This window comes from Natator depressus, chromosome 26, assembly GCF_965152275.1.
Source record: "Natator depressus isolate rNatDep1 chromosome 26, rNatDep2.hap1, whole genome shotgun sequence".
Lineage (NCBI taxonomy): Eukaryota > Metazoa > Chordata > Testudines > Cheloniidae > Natator > Natator depressus.
In genome coordinates this window covers 14146778-14154076 of record NC_134259.1, presented here as the reverse complement: position 1 = coordinate 14154076, position 7299 = coordinate 14146778, and the positions used below count along the sequence as shown (strand labels likewise).

Genomic DNA, 7299 nt, shown 5'->3' with positions numbered 1-7299 from the left:
AAATAGTTCCCCTGTATCACCCCCCTCCCTCAAAAACCCACACACGCAGCAGTGCCCCCTCCAGTGCCCACAGCCCTACCTTGTGAGCGGCCAAGTGACAGGGTGCTCTCCTGCAATGTCTGTAGGAAATGGGGGTGGAACTTCAAACACACCCTGCTCGCCATGCCTGGGGCCCTGGCTAGCCAGCTTTCACCTCATTTCTCTGGAAAGGGGTGGGGGATAGATAGTGTTTAAGACCAAGGGCTGGGAATTGAGGGTACAGCTACACTGCAAAAAACCCAGCGGCAACAAGTCTTAGAGCCTGGGTCTACGGACTGGGACTCACACTAGGGGGCTGAAAATAGCGGGGTAGAGGTTACTGCTTGGGCTCTGAAACCTGGCCGGAGGGAGGTGTCAGACCCCAAGCGCCAGCCTGAGCGGGAATGTTTACACAGCTCGTGTTAAAAAGGGCTCCAGAGGAGATCCCAGCAATTACAGGCCAGTAAGCCTAACTTCAGCACTGGGCAAGCTGGTTGAAACCATAGCAAAGAACAGAATTATCAGACACGTAACTGAACACGATTTGAGGGGGAAGAGCCAACATGGTGTTTGTAAAGGGAAATCATGCCTCACCAATCTACTAGAATTCTTTGAGGGGATCAAAAAGCATGTGGACAAGGGGGATCCAGTGGATATAGTGCACTTAGAATTTCAGAAATCCTTTGACAAGGTCCCTCACCAAAGGCTCTTAAGCAAAGTAAGCTGTCATGGGATAAGAGGGAAGGTCCTCTCATGGATCAGTAACTGGTTAAAAGATAGGAAACAAAGGGTAGGACTAAATGGTCAGTTTTCTGAACGGAGAGAGGTAAAATAGTGGTGTCCCCCAGGGGTCTGTACTGGGACCAGTCCTATTCAACATATTCATAAATGATCTGGAAAAAGGGGTAAACAGTGAGGTGGCAAAATTTGCAGATGATACAAAACTACTCAAGATAGTTAAGTCCAAAGCAGACTGCAAAGAGCTACAAAGGGATCTCACAAAACTGGGGGACTGGGCAACAAAATGGCAGATGAAATTCAATGTTGATAAATGCAAAGTAATACACATTGGAAAACATAATCCCAACTATTCATACAAAATGATGGGGTCTAAATTAGCTGTTACCACTCAAGAAAGAGATCTTGGAGTCATTGTGGAGAGTTCTCTGAAAACATCCACTCACTGTGCAGCGGCCGTCAAAAATGTGTACAGAATGTTGGGAATCATTAGGAAAGGGACAGATAATAAAACAGAAAATATCCTATTGCCTCTCTATAAATCCATGGTACGCCCACATCTGGAATACTGTGTGCAGATGGGGTCGCCCCACCTCAAAAACGATATATTGGAATTGGAAAAGGTACAGAAAAGCGCAACAAAAATGACTGGTGTGGAGAAAGTAAATAAGGAAGTGTTATTTACTCCTTCTCATAACACAAGAACTAGGGGTCCCCAAATGAAATTAAGAGGGAGCAGGTTTAAAACAAACATAAGGAAGTCTTCTTCACCGAATGCACAGTCAACCTGTGGAACTCCCTGCCAGAGGAGGTTGTAAAGGCCAAGACTATAACAGGGTTCAAAAAAGAACTAGATAACTTCACGGGGGATAGGTCCACCAATGGCTATTAACCAGGATGGGCAGGGATGGTGTCCCTAGCCTCTGTTTGCCAGAAGCTGGGAATGGGTGACAGGGGATGGATCACTTGAGGATTCCCTGTTCTGTTCCTTCCCTCTGGCGCACCTGGCATTGTTCTTACATTAGCCCCACGAGTTTGAGCCTGTAAACCCAGGCTCCGAGCCTCCTGCTGCACGGTGGTGTTTGCAGGGCAGCTGTACGCTGACTCTGGGGTTCCACTAGCTGTGTGGATCTTGGCTGAGTTGCTTCCTTTCCTGTGCCTCGGTTTCCCCATCTGTAAAACAGCATAACAGTGCTTCAAATGGGCATGTGAGGCTCAGAGCGTTGCTGCCTGCAGAGTGATTGGAAATCCACTGAGGGGCTCTGCTTCCCCTCTCTGCGAGAGCAGATTCACTTTGCTGTAACTGCATTGATTTCAATGGGTTTACCCCAGCATAAAACTGGAGTGAAGCAGAGCTGACGCAGGGCATTTGCTGCCCGGGGAGCTGATGTCACGTGAGCTCTGGCTGGGGAATGGGAGCAGAATCTACGATGTAAGGAGGCCTGGAGGGCAGAAAAGATTGGAGCTAAATTTAGCCCTTGGAGTGGAATTTCCATGAGTGCGCTGGGACTTTCCACTCCCCTGGGGTCACCTCCTTACCTGACTGCATAGCAGGCACAAAACAGCCGGGGATTCTCCTCTTGGCTGCTCTGCCACGGGCCGGGGTCCTCGGCTGTACCCGCTCTGGGCCGGGGTCCTCGGCTGTACCCGCTCTGGGCCGGGGTCCTCGGCTGTACCTGGCCGGGGTCCTCGGCTGTACCCGCCCTGGGCCGGGGTCCTCGGCTGTACCTGGCCGGGGTCCTTGGCTGTACCCGCCCTGGGCCGGGGTCCTTGGCTGTACCCGCCCTGGGCCGGGGTCCTCGGCTGTACCCGCCCTGGGCCGGGGTCCTCGGCTGTATCTGCCATGAGCCTGGGTCCTCGGCTCTACCCGCCCTGGGCCTGGGTCCTCGGCTCTACCAGCCCTGGGCCTGGGTCCTCGGCTGTACCCGCCCTGGGCCAGGGTCCTCGGCTGTACCCGCCCTGGGCCGGGGTCCTCGGCTGTACCCGCCCTGGGCCGGGGTCCTCGGCTGTACCCGCCCTGGGCCGGGGTCCTCGGCTGTTGCCGTCATGGCTCTGGGTCCTTGGCTGTACCTGCCCTGAGCCTGCATTGTCGGCTGTACCCGCTACAGGCCTGGGTCCTCAGATGTACCTGTCCTGGGCCTGTGTTCTCAGCTGTACCCACCATTGGCCTGGGTTCTTGCTTTACCGGCCCAGCACCTTGGTCCTCGGCTGTACCCGCCCTGGGCCAGGGTCCTCGGCTGTACTCGCCCTGGGCCTGCATTTTTGGCTGTTGCCGTCATGGCTCTGGGTCCTCGGCTGTACCCGCCCTGGGCCTGGATTCTCAGTTGTACCTGCCCTGTGTTCTCAGCTGTATTCAACCTTGGGCCAAAGGTCTCGGCTGTACCTACCCTGGGTTCTCGGCTGTACCCACCTTGGGCCTGGGTTCTTAGCTGTTCCTGCCCTGAGCCTGGGTCCTCGGCTGTACCTGCTCTGACTTCTCGCTGTACATGCCCCGAGCCTGGGTCCTCGGCTGTACCTGCTCTGACTTCTCGGCTGTACATGCCCCGAGCCTGGGTTTTCGGCTGAACCCACCCTGGGTTCTTGGCAGTACTCACCCTGTGTTTTCAGCTGTACCTGCCCTGGGCCAGGGTTCTCGGCTGTACCTGCCCTGGGCCTGGGTCCTCGGCTGTACCCGCCCTGGTTTCTTGGCTGTACCGCTGTGGGCCTGTATTCTGGGCTGTACCCACTTTTGGCCTGGGTTTTCTCTGACATTTGACCTCAAATAAACTTCAGGTCGTATTGAAATCAGTACCAGGCTCTGTCCCCAGTGGACAGTGGTGGGGGCTGGGGTGCCCCTCCTGGACATGAGCTCTCTCTCCATTGTCCTGTTCACTCCAAGCTGTCACATGCTGCAGACATAACAACTAAGTAAACCAGAGCTCTTGGTCATGCCCTCAGAAACCGCCTTGCTGGGAGGCTTGGTGTTCATGGAGGCCGAGGCTGGGGTTACAGGAACCTGTGGCTCCAGAGAAAGGCCAACCTGAAAACTCAGCCAGCTGAAATGTAGTTGTAACTGGAGTCTTGCCCGTCCCTTTGAATTCTGCCGTCTTGAAGGATCCCGTTCCTTTCTGGGCTCCTTTCCTATTCACCCAGGCCTCTCACGTCATGTTGTGTTTCTGTGGACTGCTGGTCCGGGGGCCAAGCCAGGACGGGGTACAGTCAATGGGTGCCTTCCCGTCAACCTCAGGGGGCTCCAGATCAGGCCCTGGGGAAAGCAGACACACGTGCTAACGCCCATCCCAGTTCAGCACAGCGCGTAGGCCCCAATTCAGGAAAACACCCCTGTTCAAGACTGCAGCTAAGCACATGCTTAAGTTAAGCGCACCTTAATTGCTGGCCTGAGTAGGCATGGATTTAAGCTTAGGTGGTTTCCTGGATTGGGGCCATAAATGTACTCTGGTATTACTGACATTAGTTGGGTGCATGCATGTGCCTATGCGCGTTCATGAATCAGGGCCCAGCTGCGCAAAAGGGTTTTTCTTTCTGGGCACAGAAAATGGATCATAAGCTGAACATAAGTCAAACGAAACACGTCGTGTATAAATAATAAAATGAATACCTTATTTTTTTAAACAGTAAAACATTATTGTAAAAGAGAGCATTAATTCAGCCAGTGTGTCTGTGGGTTTTTCAAAGTGTTTAAACCATTTCGGATTCTCTTTTGGGATGTGACTTTTTTAAAAAATACGGCTAACAACGAATGTGAAAAGTCTGCCCTGCATCTCGGAGGGACTTTCTGATTGGGAGTTTTGTTGTCCATCTTTTGGGATTTCAGAACCAGAGTTTACGAAAGAAGATAAAGGAACGCTCACGTCATTAAAGAAAACTCTAAGACCTTTAGCAAACAGAACACATTGTTCTGCCAATGCCCCTCAATCCCAACCCACAGCACCCTGCTAGTGCACTCCTGGGCTTCCCACATGCAACTCTGCCAACACACCTCAAGCCAAATCTGCAGCAGTGCCTGCCTTTCCAAATTATCCTCCCCTTCCTCCCAATGCGCCTCAGTCCTGACTAGCAGCACGCCATGCTAGTCCAGCCTCCGGCTTTTCTTGAAGAAAGGAGCTCAAGCAGGCCAAGCTGTTAGTTAGCTGGTGAGGTGGGCTAGCATGATAGCACAACATTGCGTTCCCCTGTTGATCCACAATAGAGTCAAAACCAGGTCTCCAGTGGGGCAAAGCTGGTGTCTTAAACTCTGCACAGACCGTCTTCAGGCTCTAAAATGATTGATGGCCCCTAAGTGCCGTGATGTCTCCTGCACTTTCTCTGAAAAAAGCAGGCGATGTTCTTGTGACGTAGATCAGGACCTGGGGGGGAAGGATGAGCTGGTAAATGTAGAATAAAAGAACAGTCCTTCACACAGCCGGGCTGTGGAATTCACAACCGGGGGAGCAGATGGAGTCAGACACTGTGGCTGGCTTTAAAAGGGGGCTGGGCTGGGGAATTTCATGCCTATTCGTACTAAGATGAGGGCTAAATTAGCGGTTACCACTCAAGAAAGAGATCTTGGAGTCACTGTGGAGAGTTCTCTGAAAACATCCACGCAATGTGCAGCGGCCATCAAAAAAGCGAACAGAATGCTGGGAACCACAGGTGCCAGCTTCCTCCTTTCCCTGGGGGAGCTCAATCCCTGGCCCCGCCACCACTCCACCCCCACCTCTTCCCGCCCAGTTCCCACCCCCGCAAGCATGCCCCATCCCCACTCCTCCCCCCAGCACCTCCTGCATGCCGCAGAACAGCTGATCCACGGTAGGCGGTGTTGTCAGACGTCACCGGTGTGGTGCTCTGCTCGGTTCAGTGTTGATAACAGTCGGCTGCGTGCGCGTGCTTCCTCTGCGTGATGACACAGCAGACCCCGAGAGAGCCCCCAATGCCCACAGACTCCGATACGGTACGAAGGCACCCGGCCAGGGTTATTGCCAAACGAAGTACAGGAATAGTTTCCCGCACCAAAATTTTTCCCCGTGGGCTGCAGCACCCACGGAGTCGGCGCCTATGACAGTCAAACCGTGGATTGGTTGGTTGAGAAAATTTGTATTTTACTAGTCCCTGGAGGAGGGAACCCAAGTTGCTACTTCCTGATCTGAGGGCAGATGAATGTGGTGCTTCCCAAGACACACAGCATGGGGGTTTGGAACAGACAGTGCAGGCACCTGGATTGCTGAAGGAAAAGAGACGTGCGCTGCCAGAATTGCCAACACGTGGATTCTGGGCAATTCCTGGGTTGCATGAGTTTGTGAGAGAGCGAGAAACACACCGTGACATGGGGACTGCCGACGATTTAACCTGCTCGGCATCATTGATCTCACTGGTGACAGAAGAGGTTGTGATCTCCCAGATGATCGGGGCCTTATTCTTGATGTATACTAGGTGTCCAATGGAGGAGAGCAGATTTGGCTGGCACTAGAGATGTGTGTCCAGGAGCTGTGACAGTTTTCTCTGATTTGAATGAATGTCTGAATAATCGCTACAGTGACAATATGAAACCAATTAGTAAGTGTTGGAAGAACATTAATCGGGACGCTGTACTGTACTGTGTGGCGTAGAAACATTACAAGCTCTGACACCTCTGCTTCTCAGATATGGGGTACATCTATTGGACAGGGGTCAGCGTAAAACTCAGTATTTTGGCACAGACACCCTGTTCGTGATTTCTCTTGCCAGCCCTGCTACAATCTTCACCCTTCAACCATTCTGAAACGCCACCAGGAACACCATTCCCCTGTCACACAGTTGTGCTTTGCTACAGGCACTGGCTGGGAGTTAGATTATAGCCGGGGGAAGCCATGGCAATAGAAACCTTTGTATATCATGGAGTGAAGACGTCAGAGAGATGCATTCCCTTGTAGCAGTGGGGGGACTCAGGTACAGTAGTGGGAGGGGGCCAGGTTGGAGGGAGAAATGCAGCGAATGGGTCAGGAGCATGGGTAGGAAGGTGGGCCGAAGCAGAGCAGAAGAGAACCCTGGCAGGGATGCTCCAGCCCAGCCCCTCAGCAGTCCCCACTCAGGCTGTCAGGGAAGGCAGGAGGAAGGAGCTCCTTTGCCTGCAGTAACTCAGCCATCCACACACCCTCTGCCGCAGAAGCAGCCGCAAGCCGCTGGTCTGTGTGATACCAGGACACGGCTGGAGCCAGCAGGCAGGTTGGAGTTAATTGGCTAGGAATGAAGTGCCCTCTGAACAGAGAGATGATGGGCTGATGGTAAATGGGTCAGGACGGGAGGGTTTGGGATCATCGTAGAGCTCAGAGACAACTCATTGAATCAAAGGAACGGGGCAAAAAGTGTCAAAGAGCAGGGAGCGGGACTGAAAAGGAGAGCAAGACAGATGGAGGGCTGTGCCACCAGGCCGATACTTATATCTCTGCCAGTGTGCCACAAGCCTGACATTCAGCCCCAGCTGCTCTTCTACTGCTGGTCCCCACCAGCGTCCCTCGAAGTTTTCTCACCCATGTGCAGAATTAATTTTGTTATGTGCACCACGATGGAGATGATGTGTGGGGGCTC

General features: G+C 53.0%; 1 long non-coding RNA gene across 1 annotated transcript; it reads right to left on the bottom strand.

Annotated features, from left to right (window-relative positions):
- Positions 1-1393: 1393 nt before the first annotated feature.
- Positions 1394-5427, bottom strand: LOC141978118 (uncharacterized). The gene is made up of 3 exons (XR_012636334.1): positions 4736-5427; positions 3351-4000; positions 1394-1929 (listed from the first exon to the last, which is right to left on the bottom strand). It is a non-coding gene; the product is annotated as an uncharacterized LOC141978118 (long non-coding RNA).
- Positions 5428-7299: the final 1872 nt, after the last annotated feature.